This window comes from Schistocerca serialis, chromosome 6 (genome assembly GCF_023864345.2).
Source record: "Schistocerca serialis cubense isolate TAMUIC-IGC-003099 chromosome 6, iqSchSeri2.2, whole genome shotgun sequence".
NCBI lineage: Eukaryota > Metazoa > Arthropoda > Insecta > Orthoptera > Acrididae > Schistocerca > Schistocerca serialis.
The window spans coordinates 245,612,459-245,636,457 of record NC_064643.1 but is presented as its reverse complement, the minus strand read 5'-3'; the positions used below and the strand labels follow the sequence as shown (position 1 = coordinate 245,636,457).

General features: G+C 40.9%; 1 long non-coding RNA gene across 1 annotated transcript; it reads left to right on the top strand.

Annotated features, from left to right (window-relative positions):
• Positions 1–10,200: 10,200 nt before the first annotated feature.
• LOC126483657 (uncharacterized) lies at positions 10,201–10,629 on the top strand. Its single transcript, XR_007587753.1, has 2 exons — positions 10,201–10,375; positions 10,457–10,629. It is a non-coding gene; the product is annotated as an uncharacterized LOC126483657 (long non-coding RNA).
• The last annotated feature ends 13,370 nt before the right edge of the window (positions 10,630–23,999 follow it).

Below are 23,999 nucleotides of genomic sequence, written 5' to 3'. Positions count from 1 at the left end.
ATAAATAGTCAAACTAAAATGCACTGATCTAAACTGTATGCTGTCTACTGGCACAAAAGTAAAACTAAGTGGCTTGAGCCGGCCGGAGTGGCTGAGCGGTTAAAGGCGCTACAGTCTGGAACCGCACGACCGCTACGGTCACAGGTTCGAATCCTGCCTCGGGCATGGATGTGTGTGATGTCCTTAGGTTAGTTAGGTTTAAGTAGTTCTAAGTTCTAGGGGACTTATGACCACAGCAGTTGAGTCCCATAGTGCTCAGAGCCATTTGAACCATTTTTTTAAGTGGCTTGACAGTTTCTGGCAACGGGAAAATTTACTCTAGAAGCCCCCCTACACAAGTATATTCACAAGACTTTTGCAAAAACAAAAGCTATGGTTAATTTTCTAACCACTAGTCTATGCAGTAAAATACATAAATATAGTTTACTTCTTTGCAGAAGCACGTGAAAAAAAACAGACTAAATTAATTATTGTTTATCAAACAACCACTGCTGCTGCTGGCAGCACTGCTGAGCATCCTCTCAGCTTGGCGACAGCCGCCACACTGCATTTTTATTTTCTATCTGCATTTTTATTTTCTATGAGTACCTATGTGTCGTAAAACTGAATGATGATTTATATTTATGGTTAAGTTGTATATGTAGAAAAAAAGTATTGGGTCTAGAATTGATCCTTGTGGTACCCCCTGTCAGGCAGTTCTTTATTTCGAGGAGTATTTTCCTTTGTCTGATGTTATGACTACCCTTTGCTGTCTCTTTGTCAACTATGACTTAGTTACACAACTGTAAAACACCGCCTGTAATTCCAGTCTTGTCACAAGTTTATCCTGCTCAATCAGGGATTGGTCCACCTGTGAAAGCACCAATGGCATTTACCTGCTCTGCTTCAATCATTGCATAGCTTTTTGTATTGGTGCGACTACAAACCAACTGTCCACCAGGATAAACAGCCACTACCAGACTGTGGCCAAGGACAAAGTAGACCATCCTGTGTCAAAGTAGACCATCCTGTGTCAAAGTAGACCATCCTGTGTCAGTGGGTGCTTCACTACCCGAGCGATCAGGATCCTCCCCTCCACCACCAGCTTTTCAAGCTGCATAGATGGGAGTTATCTTTACAACACATTCTGTGCTCCCGAAATCATCCCGGCCTCAGCCTATGATAACATAGTGTCTCCACACCCTCCACCCAACACTTTTCAACCTGTGTGTCCTGTCACCTCTTCCCCATACCTGTCTCCTATACTCTTTGTTTGCCACCCTCTGCCAATGCATCTGCTCATCTTCCCCCACTCCTCTCCTTTTCCACCCCATTTTCCCCACCTACCTGCCCCTCAACTTGTTGATGCTGTGCCTGTTTGCATTCTAGTCCTTGCACACTCCACCAGACAGTGTTCCTATCTTTGTCCACATGTACACTGCTATCCCTTCTCCTTCCTCTTCACTGCCCTGTCCAGATTGCTGTACCATCCCATGTGATAGTTGCTTTGTGGTCTGAGCTGCTGGAGTTGGCAGTCGTGTGCATGAGGTGTGCTTTCTTGTATGAATGAATGGTGAGCATTTCTCTTTCTCTGATGGAGGCTGTGGTCAAATTGTGCCTGTCTGCAACTTAGTGTGTTATGTTCACGGTAAGTAGCAATCTGTCTTTTCCTACATTGTTGATATTCCTACCCAGTGTTTCCATTGTTTGACAAAAATGATTATGTCACAGTAAGCTAGTATCTCTTTGGGTTGTAATGATATTCCATTTAAATCAATAAAATCTTGTGCTAACTTGGAAGCACTTCCCTTTAGTTACTTTAGTCGTGTTTCAATGAGTAAACATGTATTTTCTGAAAGACTGATGTATATAGTAAAAAAACCCTTTTACAAAAATGGAGAGACTAAAAGAGCATGTTATTATTTGTGTATTTTATTAAACTAACTTTTTCAATATGAGAAATTTGCGCCAGATATACTCAAATGAAGTAGTGCATTTGTTAAGACACTGGCTTCAGACTTTGGAGAATTGATGCGTAATGCTCTGTCTAGCCACCCTGATATATGTTTTCCCTAGTTTTACTAAATCACTTCAGGCTAATGCCAGGATGGTTCTCAGAAATGCCACAACTGTCTACCTGACTTGTTCATTTCTTGTTAAACTTGTCTGAATATTCATATGTCTGTAGGCTTATATATGTCCATTCTGTGTTGGACAGATTGTAATCAACTTATGAAAGGTTATGATTAGTTTTATTCCTTGATTAAAAATGCACTTAAACACAAGATGCATAACACTTGCAATTAAGAGTGATAATAAGAAAAGGGTATGCAGCAGAATAACAGGCAGTGTGTTAACGAGAAGTGCCAAAAATAAAAAACAAATAAACAATTCACCAAACATGCTAAGACATTATATACATTCAAAGGTAAACAATACAGCAAGCTGCATACACAACAGTTAGTTGCCCTCGTACTTAGTTGACATATCCAGTATCTTTGTAAAAACATCCTTGGACGAATAATGACAAGTACTAAAGTTACCTCTAATTGTGGATCTGCCTCCCTCCTTCTTGTATTCTCAAAAATGTTTAAGGACGTCGCCTGCAGCAGAGTGTTGAACCACCTAGTGAGAATTACATGGTACAATGCTACATGGTACAATGCTGCCTCTCCCCCCCCCCCCCCCTCCCGTTTCCCCATTTCCCTTCCCATCATTTTGCTCATTTCATAATTAGTGTGTAATATATGTACATAATATGCATCTTAATGCTCATCAACACAGTCAAGATTTCAAGTGTGTGTGTGGGGGGGGGGGGGGGGGGGTATGGCACTGTCACACTATCTGAATCACCTATCTGACAATAACCATTTGACAACAGCTCATTTTGCTTTCTGTAAAGGTATCTATGCAGCAAAACAAAAATTTACCTCATTGACGTTTTCTGTGATCTTGTTGAAGTCTTTTGTTGTGTAGATCATTAATTTCTGCTCTGGAAACTAAAATGTTATGTGACAGTCCTGTTGGGTTTGCAGTCAGAACTTCAAGTCACGTTGACACAGTGTTTAGGTGACCCACATGGTCTTTGTTTTCAAACGAGGTCTTGCTTTCGTAGTCTCATTGAACTGGTGCTGCACTGGAGCTGGTGAACCTGTATCAGCTAAAATAGGGATAATTTAAGAAGCTTTAACATCAAGACCATGTTCTGTGTGTCAGTTAAGATTAGGGTTCCGTTAAAAATAATCTGGGGCTAAAGCTGCCCAGAATTTATAAGAATGCCACTGAGGAAAACATACATTGATCAAACTATTCACACTGTTGAGGATAGATGAGCGGAACATAATTGTCATGCAGTGTTACAACAACTTCAAAAATTTACAGTGATGAAGCACTGCTTAACCAAGTGACACACAATGAAATATAATGAGGTACAGGTGATTGCTGTTTCTTATTACTGTAATTATATTCTGAAGGAATCCATTGAAATAAGCTGGCTGACAATCATATTAATAAGGACAATGGCTATACTCTAAGCAAGTCATGGAACACTGCATGATGTGCATTAAAACACTACATTCAGAACTGGCAGAATAATTGGTTGTCTGGGCTGCGGCAGCAATAGGTCTTCTTGTTTGCCTTTGCCTTTGGTGGCATTGCTAGTATCCTCTGCAGTTAGGGCAGCACTCATGACAGTCCGTGCTTGGGATGAGTACTCCCTGCTAGCATATATAGGTTCTCCAGTTCCAGCATAGTATCAGTCTGAAGAGATTTAACCAACAGCAACATCTCACCTGAAGATGAGAGCCATGTGGACTGTCAAAATATTATGTCAGTTTGATGTAAAGATCTGGCTACAAACACAAGAAGAGTATCTCCAAGTTTTTCCACTGGAAAAATGTATGACGTTTTTAAAACCGTGTGGAGTCAAATGCATTCCTCTTGAATGGACCGAGTCATATCTTAACAGTATAAAAGAGAGAGTGTCACACTAACAAACGAGTTCACAAGAAAAAGAGTGCCAAATCAAGTAAGAGATTTATTGGAAGTTGCTAGTCTGCTAGCTTTAGTCTGGATGTGACTGACTGGCATGCAGATAGTGGCGCCCAGCATGTACCATGGCATAATTATGTGCCATCATTTTGCTGCAAATGGTTGACTTTATGGCATTGAGTTCTTTTGCTTAGATGTGTGCCATTACACTCATCTCCTCTTTGAAGAATTCATCCTTTCAGATTCTCTCTGTTGCTGTACATGGAACTAGCTAATGTTGTATAGTACATTTCAGACACATTCAGTTAGCCTTCCATTCACATCATCTATAGGAGTCCTTCTGTAACAGTTCAGCAGCTAAAAAGGATACCCATGTACAATTAAAATCTTTCCATGTTTTTAAGGTTTCAGTCACTGCCTCTGGAACTATCACTAGACCTGCTAACAAGTACCAGGATAGGTGAAATTGGTTGTCACACTTATACTTTTGTTCACTTTACACATGTTTAAGTTCGACCACCAGGCAGCACTTTTCTTTCAGGATGCAGCAGATTAATGATGTGGGTCAGTGTGCCAGCAAGCCTGGATGCAGTTTTTTATGGTTCCTAGAGAAGACTACATGAATACCAAGCTGGTAGCCATGTCCCAACGCAAATACATGATTCACAAACATTTCAAAAATATTCTAAATACTTGCTTTACTTGTTGATTAAAGGAGACAACTCACAGAAAAGCAGAAGCATTGAGTCATCAATAGACCCACACTGAAAGAAAGAAGCACACACACACCTATGCCTGTACATGGTAACATCGGGACTCACACTACCAATGCTGCATTTCACCAGACGGAATAGGTTATGGTGGGGGTTGTGTCAGGTGGTGTGAGTAAAGTAGAAAGTAATGAACAGCAAGGTAAAGTTTGGTATGGATGGCCAATGGCTTGGAGGGAGGCAGCCAGTTTGCTGGATACGAATATGTGCGGGAGGGGTGACAGGAGCGTGGTTGCACAGTTGCCTGAACCAGTAGAGAACTGCACACGATGAAGGTATGTGGGGACATGAAATGGGAAGGGATGGAAGGAAGAAAGAAGAGGAAACTGTTGGTTACCAGCAACTGAGACCAAGACAATTATGGAAGCAAAGGATGTGTTGTGGGGACAGTTCCCATTTGGATGGTTCAGAGAAGCTGATGATGGAGGAGACGAACCAGATTTTCTGCATTGTTAAGCAGCTACTGAAGTTGAGCTTGTTAAGATTAACTATATATTGTGCCACTGGGTGGTCAACTTTGTTCTTGGCAACAGTTTGATGATGGCCATTCACCGTGGTGTTCAGCTGGTTGGTAGTCATACTGGCATGGAAAGCTCTGCAATGTTTTCAGCAGAGTTTGTGTATGATGTGGCTGCTTTCATAGTTGGCTTGCCCTGTGGTGGAGTATTATATGTCTGGGACAAGACAGGAGTAGGAGGTACTGGGTGAGTCTATTGAGCAGGTCTTAAACATTGGGTCTCCACAAATATATGATCCCTGTTTTAAGGGTTAGGGAGTGGAAGTAGTATAGGGATGGACTAGGATGTTGAGTAGGTTGGGTGGGCAACAGAACACCACTTTCGGAGGGGTGGGAAGGATTGTGGGTAGGATGTCCTTCATTTCAGAGCATGATGAGAGACAATTAGAGATCTGACTGCTGTCTTCCTCTTACCCAATGGCCATCCACCCTTACCCCTCTCCCATTGCTCCAAAAGCTAGAAAGTTTGTTTTCTTTTTGTGTGTCCCTATCTTGTGCTTTTAGGTAAGTGGTCTCCTTTAATCCAAAAGTATTTACATTCTGCCAGAACTTCCCTTTAGAAATGTTCTCATGTTTTCAGAGGAGCATAACACTAAATTCAATCACTTGGGGTATACAGTTTCCATTTTGGGAGGGTGGGGGTGTGGAAGGAGTTTGTTGTGGGGTGGGGGGGTTGTGATGGCAACAGGAAGGTAGGGCATTATGGCAACCTACACCACCAGATTAACAAGCTCACTCTGTGCAGGTATTGGATAAAAGCAAGGAAAGGCATTGTGTATGATGTGTAAATGATCAATAGAGCAATGCATGCAACATGTGTTATCGTTGGCACATGACGTGCCACGTATCTTGCAAAAAGGGACACTGCAAGAATTTGTTTTAGGAGTACTTCTGTGTTTTTATTAAACCAACCTACTGATGTTTAGGGTCACTGCCTTTTCAGGCAGCTGTTACAAATCTTTGGGCCTGTTGACATCAACATGTGCTTTTACTAGGAAAGTTTCCAATTTTACAAACAAGACCCATGTCCAGTAAATTTTCTAGTGGTAGTGATTGGAAATTGGACAATGTTTTTGGGATAGATTATTTCCACTCTTTGGCTTTGTGGTTCATGTAACAGTTCAGCCACATGAGTTAACATTTGTGTGTGTGAATGTACATACTTCTAGTAGAGAAAGTTCAAGAGCTCGTAAGATAGTGTACATTTCTGTTGCATGTTTCTATACCTCACACATCAGTTGGATGTTGAGTATATTGGATGGTAGTTTTGTTTGTCACTTCTGTTACTGTTCTTGTAGATGAGTGTAACCTATGCTTTCTTTCAACTACTGGGCACAGTTTTTTATTTGAGGTATCTGCTGTATATTATGGTTAAAAGAGAGGCTACATCAGCCAAAAATTTGGTATAGAATTTGATAGGTATTCATTAGGCCCTTGAGCATTATTGAGTTTTAGAGATTTCGATATTTCTCAGCATCACTAACAGAAGTATCTATATCACTTGTCTTTGCAGTGGTGCAAGAACTAAAGTGGGACAATACTCCTGGATTTCTCTTTGTGAAGGGACATCTGAAAACAGAGTTCAGCATTTCTGCTTTTTCTTTGCTTTGCTTTGCTTTACTTAACAAAATATGTGAGTGAATGAATGAAATGAATCCCTTAAGGCTCTCTCTCATGATGGGAGTCACAGAATGTTGTAAGTCTGCTTCTTCAACAACAGATATTTTATTAAGTGCACATTATTTACTTATAAATCACAGAAAGTAATAATTCCTGATTCATTTGGAAATATATGAAAACTAAACGCTCTGAAGGTTGATGCTTATTGGTCGGTATAGTGGAAGTTTGTTGAATAACATACTTGTTAGGGCTGGATAGCACTGTAGGTTCTACTTGAAAGCACTCAGATATGAAACACTCTCAGAGCACTCATATGCCATCAGTTCTTTCACTGATTACACAGCTGTTGGATGATCGATGTGTGAATACAATACTGCATTAGTCAGACAGGCAAGCCCAAGAGAAATCCATGTAGCAGGTTTGTTGTCAATAGGTACAGTGGAGAGCTATCTGTAAGCATTAGCAGGATTGTGACAAATGAAGCCACCTGCGGTAGATGCTCTTGTTTTGCCACATGATTTAGCACTAGTGGATGTATCCTTCCATGTCTTGCCTATTGTCAGCGCCAAATGTGTGCATAATTATATCAGTTGATTCAGCGAGTCATTCAATAGGATTAGAAGATCTCTTCCCCCTTGATTTGCCCATAGTGCCAGCTGGTGTGGAGGAGGATGAGTTGGTCATGATGTGGCATGCTGCTAAGGCTGGGACGCAGCTTCAGATAATGCTGGTGTTGGTAGAGAAGACATTTCTGGCTCTGGTGCCAGACAAACAGGAGGCAATGGTGGTTCATACTAGCACTTTTTGCTGGTTCCAGAGAAGGCTGTCGGTCTGACATCAGAACCAGAGCAGACTGGAGGGCTTCCTGTGTACATCTGGAACCAGATCTATAGAGGTAATGGATGTCAGCTGGATAACCACCCATCGTTGGCTCATTGAATCGACAACTAAAATTCACATGCACATGATCCCGTGGGTGGGAAGGCATAGGCCATGGCTGATAGGCTTCGGGCACTGCTGGTTACAGCATCCTACAAATTTGTCAGTGTTAATCCATGCATGGTGTCCTCATTGACAAATGGCCAGCACACACATTGATGGACCAAATTCTTCGTGGTAGAAATACCCAGTGGGACTGATGTAGGAGTCGCAAAGCAGAACTTACGAAAAAAGGTCTTCTGCGCCCTACATCCAAGCAACCCCTCCCATGTGTCTATCTCTCATTGGCACTGTACTACTGGTATACTAGCTTAACAGATGTTGTTTTGAATTAATTGATGGGAAAGCATCATTGATGAAAACTTCAACAAATTGCATTTACAACATATTAAGTAAATCACAGAGAGCAGAAAGATAAATATGAAATCTGTTTATAGTAATGTACAAGTGTCATGAAATGAGTGAATGTCGAGCCCAGGATTGGGTCCTCAGTTCGAGAAGGTACTCTGTCTGTGAAGGAAAGAAGGTATTCGGTGATAAATATGGATACAGTATACAGATAAGTGAAGTATCAGTGAATGAAGAAACACATGTACTGATGTCATTTGGGCAGTTCAGTTACTCATCTTCATTAGCTCATTGGTGGCCCGGGCAATGTTCCTTGGATACCTGAGTGATGGAATGTCCAGGCAGAGCGTCAGGAGCTGTGTGATGTTCCAGCTGAGCAGTGAGTTTTTACTTTTCTTCAATTGAAAAAAAAAATTGTAATTGAATGATTAGTGTTATTATTGATCAGTAAAGATGCATGCTGCTGAAAATATTAAATGATTTGGTATCTTCTGCACCGTAGCTGATTCAGTCAATGGTACTGCAAGGGGCATGTTGAGATTGTATTTGTCTTCTATATCAAAATTGTCATCGATGTTGGAGCATGAACGTCCATATTACTCGCAGAGTTTTGTGCAGAACAATCTTGCTCATCTGCATACACACTGACTTTTGCAATCTGTCTTGCATTATCTGGACATAAGTTGAAGAAGCCTCTCAGAAACTGGGGGCTTCACTTTGGCAGTAGAAGTCAGCCATCACTTTCTTTGTCAACTCGCGCCTGCACTCTGTGGATCCAGGTAGGACATATAAGTGTGACTGATAGGGGCTGTTTCCTGCACAGATTCGTATGGTCAAGTGGGCACACCTTCGAACAAATTTGCAACTCATATATACATTATGCTTGAAGTAAGTATAATCAGAGTGGGACAATTGTGTTGATGTGTATTCGGATGGACAGAAGACTTCCACTTCGAAGTCCATGAAGTGCTTCAGGAGGTCGACAAAAAAGCAATCCATGAAGGTACAATTTAGAAGCACCATGATACCAACAGTTTCACAAGTTAATTTTTCTATTGAATGCAGCAAACTGGGATGCACTAATAACCATGCTGATGACAAAATGCAATGAAACTGGAATCACCTCAAAATAGTGCGAATGGTAGAATCCTGGCTTCAGGTCACAAGAGTAGGGGAAGATGTTAATCCCCTGTTCTTAATGAAGGGTTTCCAACTTCCCTCCAAAGTATGTTTCCTCAAGCCAGGGATAGCTACAGCCTCTCAGCTCGTCCACCATCTGGGAAGTGCAGCAGAGAAGATGCCAACCATATTCTCTGCCTCCACGCAATAATTGGTTGCGACTCTGCGTACACATTATTCAACCAAGACAATGTTAAATTTCTTAAGACCCTCTCCAAAAATCGTGATCTTGAATCTTACATTATTAAATTCACTGATTCTTCAGCCTATCTAAAGGTAAGCCTGTTGAGAAATTTCTGATCGCCCTTTATGCTGCTAACCACCCAACCATAGCACTCAGCAAGCTGTGGTATGGGCAGCATGAGACATGAGCCACAAAACACAGCTTCCATACTCCTACTGAAGCTGCAACTCAACAACACACAGACTTTTTCATCAGGTACAGCATGGATTGGAAACCTCTTGGATAAAGAGCAGTGAGAGTGGAAGTTGCCAAACAATGGGTAGGTGCCCATAATCACACTGAAATCTCCAGTCCTCCAGAGGCTTCTTCAGCTTATATCTTGCAAGTGGAAGACAGATTGGCAAGGTTGGTGTGTGGGTGTAGGTGCACAGGACTGCTCTTCAAGAAACTGTGCCAGCAATGTAAAAGGTTGCACTCAAACATCAACAACAATGTTGAATATAGATGATGAAGATGACCAGGAGAAGCCCCTTGCGGTACTGCTGCCTGAAGCAGGTGGGTTGACACTAAGTATTAATTTGTGTAATACTTTGCAGCGTTACCCATATTTCATAACCAGTTTTTCTCTGTCATAACAGTAATCATTCAATTACAATAATTTTTTTCAGCTAAAGGACAGCAACAACTCACTGTTCAGCTTGGACCTTCCACAGCCCCTGACACTTTGCGAGGTCCTTCCATTGCTAAAGTCCTTTCGCCTGGACCTTCTGATTCCCAAGAAACATTGCCTACGCTGCCAACAGCCAACCAGAGATGAGTAAAAATACTGTGCACATGACATCAGTGGAGGTATTTCTTCATACATCGTTAGTTCAGTTATTTGTCTTTTGTTTCCATATTCTGCCACTAAATGCCTTCTTTCTTTTGCAGATGAAGAATTTATTCAAAGTGATGACCCAATTGTGGACCCAAAATTCACTTATTTCATGACACATGTACATTGCTACTTACTGATTTTGTGTTCATCTTTCTATTCAGTGTCACGAACTTCAAATTTTGTGAAAATAACCTGTTAATGTTTTCATTAAAAAACTTTCCCATCAGTTCATTCAAAAAATCCTCTTCTAACTGTAATACACTTTAAGTATAATGCCAGTGCAAGATAGACAGCTAGAAGGGATCATTTGGCTGTAGGGTGCAGAAGGCATTTTTCATAGTTACCACTTTGCTCTCCCCCTCCCCTTGAGAAAACTGAATTTTACATCATATCTTGTCGGAAATGTAATGCACTTTCACATGGTGTATGAGTTTTTGTTGATAACATGTATATTTTTCGAGTTGTTGGAAATGAGAGTGGGCGTTTTTGACATTTTACAGAAGGCCCCAAAAAGGCTGCTTTGCAGTGCACTTTAGCATCAATATCGCTCGTCAGAAAACCAAACCTACCTAGTGCATCTTGTAGAAAATTTTGTCTACTTTCATTTCCTATATCTTTGAGAAATGCATGGTTTTTCAAGATATAAGCAAAAAACTGGAAAAAAGGTTTCACTTTTTTCCCTGTGAAATTGTCATCCTACAAGGAGAACCTACAAGGTAGTAAACATGAAATTTGGATTCAGCACCCCAAAAAACATATAGAACCATTGAAAAAAAGACTACCGCAATTTTGTTATGAAAATCAGTTTTGAACACCAGTTGACTGGACTACTGTGGTCAGCCTGTTTCAGAGGGAATCTTTATGTGTGGCATCCGCAATGTAGTCAGCCAGTTTTTAGAAACTGGCAAAGCCATCTTAAGAGTGTATCTTTACGTGTGGCTGTTGCAACAGCTCTGGAAGTGATGAGGAACTCTTCCAATGTTTATTTCAATTGTGAATCATTGCGAAAGTGAACAGTCTCTCGTCTAATAAATTAATCATGGTTACCTTTAAGGAATTGTGACAGTGTGTCTAAAATAATGTGCTGAATCAGTGTATGGTAATGAATGGAATAGTGCTAATTTGACAAAGAGCCCAGCATTCTAGCCTAAGATGTCCATTCAGGAAACTTTGACATAGGGTCAAATATGATTGACAGTGGCTTATGATCTGTGACCAGATTAAATTGATTGTCATACAGTAAAATGCAGAATTTCTAAAAGACATAGTTGACTGTCAGTGCTTGTCCATCTGGGAATAATTTTATTGTGCAATGGGGAGGCGAACAGGATTGGCCACTCTGAACCATTCTGCTACCTATGTGGTAGAATGGACCCAACACCTTGTGGTGACACGTACACAGTCAGCACAAGAAGTAAAGGAGGTTGACACAATGTCAGGCAATGAGTGGTTTGGAGACACTCCTTCAGCTTAAGAAATGCTTTGTGACAGTCTTCAGACCAGTCGAAAAAAGACCCCTTTTCTCTGAATTTGATTCAATGGATGGGCTATAGTTACAATTTAGATGATAAATTGGCCATAATAGGTAACCTCGCCCATAAAAACTTGTAGCTGCTTTACCTTCTTTGGTGTAGGAAAATGGGAAAAGATTCCTACGCTCTCCAATGTTGGTTTAAGGCCATCGGGGCTAATGTTATACCCCATATACTTAATGGAAGCCTTACAGAAAGAGAGTTTTATGAAGTTACGCTTTACCCCAGTTTGAAAAAGGACAGAAAATACTCACTGGAGATACAACTTATGCTTCTCCTGAGTCCATGACCATTGTATCATCCAAATAATTGACACATTTTGGAATGTTGTCAACAGTTTGTTCTAAAATTTCTGGAATATTGCTGGTGCACTAGCAACATCAAAAGCTTACCTGCTCTATTGATAGAGGCCTTAAGGATTATTTAATACCAGAATGGCTTTTGAAGCTCCCGAAATATTGGTCTTAGAGAAGTACTGCTCCCCTACCAATGTTTTAAATAATTCACAGAACATGGAAGTGTGGATGAGTCCACAACTCATTGCCCTTTTAATTTGCCTTCTTTGCATATATGGGACACTCTCATACATTTCAGAGACACAGTGCAGTTTCTGGGCCTTATTTTTGACTCCAGGTTGTCATAGTTGTCACACCTGCGAAACTTGAAAGCCAGAACCCTACAGGCACTCAACATTCTCAAGTGCCTTAACCACAGGTCTTGGGGAGCGGACAGGGCGCATCATCTCCAGTTTTATCAGGCTTTTGTGCATTCGCATCTGGACTATGGGTGCATGGTGTATGGGTCAGTGAGGCCTTCTTTTTTGCAGATCCTTGACCTGTCCACCATGCGGGGATTCGACTGGCCACGGGTGCTTATCGGACTAGTCCTATACCCAGCCTCTGTGCTGAGGCGGGAGAACTGCCACTTACCATCCAGCGGAAGCTCCTGTTGGTGCATCAGGCTTGCAAATTTCTTGCAGCTCCACCCTCACTCGCTCACCATATTGTTGCTCGTCCACCTCTGGAACACCTTTTTTCCAACTGTCCACGAGCCATGATGCCATTAGGGATCCATGTGCAATGTGTGCTGGAGGCCCTCGGTGTGGAGACCGTACAGTCCCAAATCCAGGTTTTTAACCGCCTGCCACCCTGGTTACTGGAGAGGCCCAGAGTGATTTTAGATTTGGTATGGTACAAGAGAGCTTGCACTCCTGCCACTGTTTTTAATGCAACATTTTCTGCCATTTTATCTGAGCACCATGACTATGTAACTGTTTTTATGGATGGGTTAAAACAGGAGCAACATTTTCTGCCATTTTATCTGAGCACCATGACTATGTAACTGTTTTTATGGATGGGCTAAAACAGGAGGATTCTGTTGATTGCTCTGTTGTTTTTCCAGATTGTGTCCTCAAGGTCGAACTGCCTCAAGCATTTACTATCTTTGATGCAGAATTGTCTGCGATCTTTTGGGCACTGGAACAGATGAGACGCTCTTCCCGTCCTAAATTTCTTGTCTGTTCCGATTCACTAAGTGCCCTTCACTCATTGCAGTGTTTGTATCCAGCAGATAAAATAGTCCAGAAAATCCAGGATGCCCTCCTCCAACTACAAAGACTGGGGAAGGAGGTGGTTTTTCTGCTGGGTTCCAGGGCATGTCAGCATTGCTGGGAACAAAAGGGCAGATCTCGCAGTCAAGGGGTATGTCTTGATCCACAAGTATTTCAGTGTGCCATCCCCCTGCATGCACTCACCTCGCTATTGAGCTCATGAGACATGCATTGGTGGGAGGATGAGTGGCTGGATATGACTGACAATAAGCTCTGTTTAATCAAGCCCACAACACATGTGTGGTGTACTTCTTTCCATCCCCGTAAACGGGATGAGGTTCTCCTCACTCGGCTTCGGATAGGCCTCAGTCCTATGACACATGGCTTCCTGCTCCGGCGAGAGGAACCTCCAATGTGTGGTACTTGTGGCATCCAGGTCACTGTGTGCCACATTTTATTTTCTGACCAGCGGGCCATGGCTGACTTGCTGCTGGATCTGCTATCTCCTTTAGAAAATACTCAAATGAATGTGGTTAAAGTTTTAAAGTTCTGTGACTTGTCCAATGTTTTTACCAAGATTTTAGGGGGAGAGTCTTAATTTGTACACAGGATGTCAGGCTCGCCCATATTTTACGTAAATGGCCAGCCAGTGACAATTTCCTGTGACACCCTTGGCGCTCCTTTCTCATTATCCTTATGTTTTATTTTCTTATACAGCATTTTGCATTTTTTCTCGCTTTCTTTGTGTGTATTTTTGAAGTCCCCACAAAGGCATAAAGCACCGCATGGCTTATGAACAATTACTGGAGGTGATTTAAGGAATTGTGTAACAACACTTTAACTCTTCTAAGGTATCTAGTTCTGCTTTAACCTTTTATTTTGCAAACTTCGAATGCAGTACTGTGGACTCCCTTAATGTAATGTGAGTGAAAAAAGCCATTACCAGGCCTTGAGAAAAAAAGGGAAGATACTGGAGACATAAAATCGACTTCTAGACATTGAATGGTCTTCTGAATTGTTTGGACTGTTTCAATAGAAAAACCTAAGGCTGTAAAGTCATCCAGGCCAAAAATCTTTTCTTCTGTAGTTTCTGTTAGTACAAAGAAAGAAATGGTTTTGGTTACCCTGCTCATTCGCTAATTCGAGAACTACCTGGCCTGGTATCTGAATTTCATGATGAGTGTAAGTCCATACGTTAGCTACTTCTGATTTTAAGGGTGGAGGTATGTATCCTGATAAATAATTGAGATCAATGCTGTATTAAAAAAGAATAAAATGAAAATACTGTGAGCTGTTGTTGACAACATAAGACAGCATGGTGCTACCTTAGACTGTGATGTCATTTACTTGCCTATGTGCATTCGACTGCTGATGGCGTGGCTGGATATGACAAAAATCTGCTTTATGACCTTGCTGAAAACACTGTTGACAGACATCATGGATAACTATGTCTAGCATGTATAGAAAAATAATCACGTGCACTGGGCAATCTGTAAAAATTCTCCAAAGCTGGGTGGCTAAACTGTTATGTTTGGTTTGATTTCTGTCTGGTTGAATGGAAGCCACTCCACTGCTTCCTGACTGCACAATATATCTGAAATTTTACCATAAGACAGAGTAGATCATGCTGCATTTGTCAATCAAGATGACAGTTCTGATGTCCCAAAGTCCGTGGAAATGGAAACCTAAGCTGCTTGAGAAATCTTGAAAGCCATAACAATGTGCAAAACTTAAGCTAAAGAAAGATCTGGCTACAGTAACATCTGAGCATGCACTCCACTGTTTGGTGCTAATCTAATCGCCACACCAGTTTATAGTACACAAGAACAAATAAACTTGCATTTTCTACTTAGGCTTCCTAAGTCTAAGATGCATGGTGCCATAACTGTCTGATGTTGCTTTATGCTGATGAAGAAACTCTAAATGAGCAATTGCCACATGCATTTTTGAAGTAAAATATTCATAAAAAAAAGCGAAAATGGTGACGGGCAGCGCTGATGGATCAAATGATGAGCCAACTTTTAAACAAGATAAAAGAACTATGGATTTGCGAATAACACAATGATTCACTATTTCTTAGGGCACTTAGTGTCACTTGTGTGGAACTGAACTGCTAATCACTTTTGATGCACTTCTCATTCATCTTGAGCTTCATTGAATGGTTGGAAAGTTGGGATTGCCAGAAGCAATTATAGATGTGTCAGATCCACCAACTTATGTATGCGCTTATATGACTATTCAAGCTGTTGTTATCACTCAGTAAAATCTACGTGCCATTGGTTCACTGAAAACGCAACTGTTAGTTGAGTAGTGAGTGAAGACAGCATTAGGAAGACAGCCATGTTTGTGTGCATGCCAAATGTTGATGGTAGGTAACAAAGTCCAGATCACAGTCCATGAAAAAAATCCATAGCACAGGTCATCATCAATAGGTATGCCACAGAATGTGCTGAAAACATTGGAATAATAATAATAATAATAATAATATCTGCCTGGGATGTTTTTCCATGTGTCTTAGAGTGATCAGATGTATCCAAAAGAGGAGTTGCACCTAGCAGCCTCACCAGTTGTATGCATAAGCATATTGAGTGATCCATTAAGATGTCCAGTGGTATTACAGCACAAAGCATGAGTACAGTGAAATTAACCTAAAGCAACAATAATTTGGTGGAATTGTTGAGAAAGCAGGGGTGCAGAAAAATGAATAAAAGGAACTCCATATTGAGATAATAAGCACTTCCATTCTGTTCACAGATGGGCCAATTAGACCCGACTGTCCACCAAGCCATCCACCAGTCAGTGGCCTCATATTAATGCTGTATAGAGGTATGGGAGTCAGCATGCTGCACTCTCAGCCATTTTTGTGTTAGCAGACCTGGTGCCCTTACTTAAGCAAGTAGCTCCTCAACTGGCATCATGAAGCTGAGTACATCTCATTGCAGACCTTCCAACAAGAAAAAAATCCCTGGCAGTACCACAAATCAAGCCCGTTACCCTTTGTACTTTGGTACTTTTTGTTGCTTTTACTGCCTCGTGGTCACAGTACCAGTTTCAACATGGACATCCTGAAAAAGGGTAGGTCTAATTGTTGTCATTAGATCTAATATCTTTCTGTCCTGAGTGGCCTTTTGAACTGTCTTGATAGTTTTTGGAGAAGACATTTATGTTTGTTTTGCTGGCTTTTTGCCGTGTCCACCACGTATAAAACAGTAATTATCCAGTCAGTTGTTGGAGGATAAAGACTCTGTCACACTGTTACATGTACAGACCATAGCTTGTATGGAGGCAGCCTGTGGCAAGGATGCTCCTGGGGACCCAGAATGGAGCTGTTTAGAAATGAAAGAGTTAATTAAAGGGAAGTCATGGTGTATTCTGAAATTATGGAATAAAGAAGGAGACAAAAGGAAAAACATACTGGCTGCTCCATTGTAAGCTGACAGAGGGGGGGGGGGGGGGGGGGGAGGGGTGCTTCCTGTGGCTTACAGCACTGTTCCTGCATGCATGGAAGGAGCAGAGGGGGTAAGCGTTGCAAGATGTGCAGGGTGCTTGGGGAGAGAAGGAAGACACAGTAATGCCGGAGAAGAGTGGAAATGCAGTGGTGCTCCAAGAAACAGGAAGGGAGAGCGAGGATGGTGGCACATCCAGTGCCAACACATGCGCTTACTAAAGCGACCTTGAGAAAAGCATTTTTTTTTTTTTAAATAAACAGCTGAAAATATGTGCCAGTGGCAGGATACCAGTTACATGTAAACCAGAGTAAAATATTTCATTTTACAGAAAATTAAACACCGACATTGATTTGTAGAGGCATATTCAAAACTCAAATAGTCTTTAGTTGAAATTGAATAATCAACACGATAAAATATTGTATCTGCAATAAGGCAGAAAGTGGCGATTCAAACAGGCAAACCAAAGAATACACTATTTAAGATTTTCATAGTGTGCTAGTGAGGTGCTATATGTAATCTCAGCAGATCTTAAATTCAGGAAATGTTGGCTACTGCCTAGGAATTTGTAATCACTTGCATTGACACACGTCAGAAACATACCTGGGTAACAAATATTTTGATAAAAAAGAACTGAGGTGTTAATGAACTTGTGTTTTGGATGTAAGTTATGTTGGTTAAAGCAAGCAACTTGCGTTTTGGATGAAAATTGTGTTGGTTAAAGCAACCAAGCTGGAAAAGAGTATACAGAAATTTCTTTGAACATTGATGTGGGAACACTTACAGAAAAAGGCAGAATGAGAACAGTCAATTAAGCAAATCTTAGGAATTGAAAACATACACAATTATATTCAACTCTCATAAATTATGCATTGAAGGAAAGAGCAGAAATAGATGTTTCCAAATGAGAGACAAATGCACTTAGCTGCATAGCAGTGCAACATTAGGTATAAACAGTTGGTCCGTGCACAGGGGGAACAATTAGTTGCAAGACTCAGAGTTTTGAGGTGGGTTCATTGGTGTCCCAGAACTGATAAGGGAAAACCGAGTAACTGTGAGAGAGTAACGTTTGTTACTGCGGGAAATAGATTGTTTGCCTTTCATGTGAAGGAGAAAACTTAACTTCAGCTACTTTATGTTCGCTTATACACTAAGAGTGGGTGTTATTCACCCAACAGCAAGAGATAATTGGTAGTCACAGGTAATAAATACCAAAACATTATCAAAGAAAGCCAGGTTGAAGAATATAGTGCGGAAGATAGTACTATAGTTAAATTGCAAATAATGTGGCATGCTGTAGGCTCTTCAAAACTTTTTGTAAAAAGATGCGTGGGTGACATAACGCTCATATAAATGTTTAAAGGGATCACTTCTTAATGGTCCATTGAAAGTAAAAGCAACCAGAATAGACATCACAAGGAAGACGGTGGTACTGGTAACAAAGCTTAACACTAAAGTGTTCTCGCAATTGTAAAAGAAACTTACAACAATAAAATTGTATAACAAGATGAATAATAAAAACTGCCTAGTATAATCAAATGAATAATAAAAATTGTCAGGTATAATCAAATGGCAAATACCTACACAATGAATGAGAGAGGTTATCTTTTAACACCTAAAAGCCATCTCACATACTTATGAACTGGTCCCCCATATGAAAACTGGACTTAATCATGGCAGACAATACAAAGAAGGGAAAGAGAAGTGGTAGCATGCCTCTGTGTGGCTGGCTTATCACAAAGTGACAGCTGTTCCAAACCACACATTTGCACCATGCAATCCTCTGGTTATAGCAAGTATTCACAGGTGACAGATGCTGTGACTTAAATTGACTCCAAAAACAAATTGTTGCATGATCTGGAAACTCACCGTGCAGTAAAATAAAATGTGCTTAAATTTTCTATTCAGAACATGGGGGTGAGCTACTGTATAAAACAGACCATTTACACTAAAGAGTCAAAGAAACTGGTACACCTGCCTGATATTGTGTTGAGCCCCCACGAGCACACAACTTGTCATGGACTCGACTAATGTCTAAAGTAGTGCTGGAGGCAATTGACGCCATAAATACTGCAGGGCTGTCCATAAATCCATTGAGTATGAGGGGGTGGAGATCTCTTCTGAACAACACATTGCAAGGCATCCCAGATATGCTCAATAATGTTCATATCTGGGGAGTTTGATGGCCAGTGGAAGTGTTTAAATTCACAAGAATGTTCCTGGAGCCACACTGTAGCAATTCTGGATGTGTGGGATGTTGCATTGTCCTGCTGAAATTGCCCAAGTCCGTTGGAATGCACAATGGACATGAATGGATGCAGGTGATCAGACAGGGTGCTTACATATGTGTCACCTGTCGAGTCTATCTAGACACATGAGGCATCTTATATCACTCCCAACTGCATGCGCCCTACGCCATTTCAGAGTCTCCACCAGCTTGAATAATTCCCTGTTGACATGCAGGGTCCATGGATTTCTGAGGTTGTCTCTATACCTGTACATATCCATCTGCCTGATACAATTTGAAATGAGACTCGTCCAACCAGGCAACATGTTTCCAGTCATCAAAACTCCAATGTCAATGTTGATGGGCTCTGGTGAGGCATAAAGCTTTGTGTTGTGCGGTTACCAAGAGTATACGAGTGAGTCTTTGGCTCCAAAAGCCCATATTGATGTTTTGTTAATGGTTCACACTTTGATATTTGTTGACGATGCAGCATTGAAATCTGCAGCAATTTATGGAAAGGTTGCATTTCTGCCATGTTGAATGATTCTCTTCGGTCATCATTGGTCCCATTCTTGCAGGATCTTTTTCTGGCCCCAGCGATGTCGGAGATTTGATGTTTTACCGGATTCCTGATATTCACATTACACTCATGAAATGGTCATATAGGGAAATTCCCACCTTGTCGCTACCTTGGAGATGCTGTGTCCCATCGCTAGTGTGCCAACTATAACACCACATTAAAACACACTTAAATCTTGATAACTGCCATGGTAGCAGTAGTAACCAATCTAACAAGTGCACCAGACACTTATTGTCTTGTATTGGCATTGTCAACCTGAGCACCGTATTCTATCTGGTTACATATCTCTGTATTTGAATAAGCATGCCTATACCAGTTTCTTTGGAGCTTCAGTGTAATATCACTCAGTCATTTTCACGTTAGCAGAAAAAGTATTCTAATTAATCATACTGCCCTCAGTATCATCAATGTGGATACCAGAATACATCATTACTCAACCAAACTTTGCTGCCCTCTGGGGGATAACAGCTGAAAGTAGCCCAGAATAACCAGTTGTAAGAGGGAAGATCAGAAAGTGATGCGCGATAATTGTATTACCAAAAAATTTAATAGGTAAGAAAACAGAAACAAAACTCACAAATGAAATTATATCTTTTAACTACTTTTCTACATAGTCACCAACGTTCTCAACACATTACTCCCAGCACCCAGTGTGGTACCAGTTTCAATATCGCCCATTTGTAAAAGCCCTTTTGGTTGGTGTGTAGCCAGCTGCAGACTGCTGATATCACTTCCACATCTTTCACAAAATGTTGACTGGCCAGGTATTTCTTCATGGGACCACCCAAATTTGGCAGTTTTCTTACGTACAGGTGTAGCAACATGGGGGTGAGGATCATCATAGAGAAGTTTGACACTGTCATCATTAGTGTTGTGGTGTTTATCACAAAAGGCATGATGCAAGTTAACCAAACTTTAATGTAGGCGCTGGCCGCTGTGGCCAAGCAGTTCTAGGCGCTTCAGTCTGGCACCGTGCTGCTGCTATGATCGCAGGTTCGAATTCTGCCTCAGGCGTGGATGTATGTTATGTCCTTAGGTTAGTTAGGTTTAAGTAGTTCTAAGTCTAGGAGACTGATGACCTCAGATGTTAAGTCTCATAGTGCTTAGAGCTATTTGAACCATTTTTAATGTAGGCTGCAGCATTCACAGTGGTCCTGTGCTCAGCAAAGTCCACCAATATCACTTGCGTATCCCAGAACACTGTCACAAGCACATACCTAACAGACTGAGTCACTCTGAACTTTTTTTGTCTTGGGAAACCAGCATGTTTCCATTCCTCAGAGGCCTTTTTGGTTTCAGGCATGTAGTGGTATGCCCACTACTCATCATCAGTGATGATTCCTTTCAGAAAGTCACGTCCTGTGGCATAATGTTGAAATATGGCATCCTGGTTAAGACAAGTTGAAAAATATGGTCACTATTTTTTTTATAAACTTAAATTTGCCATATTTCGTGACAGTACCTTTTCCATTAGACGTTTGCAAGCAAATATAAGTCTTGGCTTCAGTTGTCTAAGTATGATTCCACAATGCATCATTGTCGGCTGCAGAAAATGACGTGGTTCAGCGTGTTTCTCTCATTTTGGTGTTTCAAATACAGTTTCTTCAAATGTAGTTTCTTCTTTTTAGTTAATACAAAAATAATAGTTAACATAATTCAAAATTATTTATGACTGCGACCTTCACATTGTTCTTCCGTCAACACACACCAAGAGTTAGCTTCCGACTCGGACTGACTATAGTCAAAGACTACTCCAACGTCAAAGATATTTTACACAATCAGTTTCTTTGCTATTCTTCGATACATTTTCTAATAGTAATCAATATGCTTTTACTCTCAAAAACAGAAGTAAATTAACATATAATAAGACAAATTATAATAAATTCTGACAAAAATATAAGAAAACATTTTCAATTCAGTATCGACAAATACGGTAAAAAAATAACATCTCCCAGATCCATTACAATGTGTTAAGTGATCCAAGTTTATCATAATTCACTGGTCTTGTGGTTGTCTGTCAGGTTCTTAGGCACCCAGCAAGCATTAAACATACGAAATTTCAGTGTGTCTAGAACAATATCATACACTGGAGCATAGGAAATGCTGAACTGCTGTGATAAGGTTCACAGTTACACATGTCAGTTATTCAGTGTTGCTGCCTCAGTAGCTCCGATGTTGTATGGGGTTACAGCTGTTACTGGCCGCCTGGAGTGTGGCAAATCACTAAAGTTCACATGGCCCTCTTGGAAGAATGCACATCACCTGGAGACATTGCTGTAGTCCATACAGTCATCCCCATACATGCCATGCAGGTTCCTGTGAATTTTGCTCAGTTTATGCCCTTTGGCCCACAGATATTGACTTTGCTGCTCTTCACTAGTTGACAACAGTAACACACACACCATGTTTCATTTGTAGTTCAGGCTTCTCTCATTAGAGCTGCACAAGAAAATAAAATACCCTCTGTAGCACAACTTCAAACTACATTGTTGTGAAATTTCAACATTCCAACTGCAATATCAGGGGAGAAAAAGATTATTGTCCATTAGTTTCTAATCCAGCCTTGTATTAGTCACCTGGCATAAGACAGTATACTCTAATACAACATATGCACCTAATCTCCTCTCATTATACCTTGTATGTCATATTTAAGCAGATCATCTTCACCTTATTAATCATTAATTATCCAGCGTGACATCAGTTTCTACATTGTACAGGCAGCTACTACCACGTACAGATAAAAGGAAGAAAAGAAGTGTAATCAAAACATGCACTGGACACAGAGAAGGTGGAAGAGGAGAAATAATTAGAATAAAAGGCAGAGGAAGTTTAATCCTTTCATCTCTCAGTCTGGCAGGTCACTCAGCATTCTAATGGTTTTGGTAACAGCAGATGCAGGTCATGTAACGACTGTATGGCATCTGCAGATCTAAAGCTGCCTAATCCCATTATCAATCTGATAGACTCAACCAAGATGGAAAAAACTTAATGATTTGTGGCTTTTTTTAAAACCTAAACATGAATGTCACATCTATGTCTGATCTTGGAACAAAAACACACTACCAACAAAGACTAACATTTCAGTGTACCGATGGCTTGTAGATCTTAAAAACTGACTTCCACAATATAAGAGAAGTCTGTAAAAGTGCACAGTAATGACACATATAAAAAAATCATCTTAAATAGTATTTTGTATGCAGACATCTATAGGTACTTTCTTTCAAAGGCCATTGAATCATACACGCCCAAATATTTCTACAAATGTGAAATAGCTCTTGTCCTAACCTCATTGCAGTCCACTCTTTATCAGAATCATTTTAAAGTCACATTTAATGAACAAGAGCTGCAGATAATGCTGTCCATTTTAGTTTCACATCAGCTATTAATAATAGATGAAGCAGAGTTTAGAAGTGACTTACACGTACATTGTGTGATCAAAAGTATCCGGACACCCCCAAAAACATACGTTTTTCATATTAGTTGCATTGTGCTGCCATCTACTGCCAGGTATCTATATCAGCAAACTAAGCAGTCATTAGACATCGTGAGAGTGCAGAATGGGGCAGTCTGCAGAACTCACAGACTTTGAACGTGGTCAGGTGATTGGGAGTCCTTCTGTCATACGTCTGTATGTGAGATTTCCACTCTCCTAAATATCCCTAGGTCCACTGTTCCCAATGTGATAGTGTAGTGTAAATGTGAAGGGACATGTAAAGCACAAAAACATACAGGCTGACCTCGTCTGCCGACTGACAAAGACTGCCGACAGCTGAAGAGGGTCGTAATATGTAATAGGCAGACATCTATCCAGACCATCACACAGGAATTCCAAACTGCATCAGGATCCACTACAAGTACCATGACAGTTAGGCGGGAGGTGAGAAAACTTGGATTTCATGGCTGAATGACCACACATCACACCAATAAATGCCAAACGATGACTTGCTTGGTGTAAGAAGTGTAAGCAATGGACGATTGAACTGTGGAAAAATGTTGTGTGGAGTGACGAATCATGATACACATTGTGGCAATCCAATGGCAGGGAGTGGGTATGGCAAATGCCCAGTGAACATCATCTGCCAGCGTGTCTAGTGCCAACAGTAAAATTCGGAGGTGGTGGTGTTATGGTGTGGTCGTGTTTTTCATGGAGGGGGCTTGCACCCGTTGTTGTTTTGAGTGGTACTATCACAACACAGGCCTACATTGACATTTTAAGCACCTTCTTGCTTCCAATTGTTGAAGAGCAATTCAGGTATGGCAAT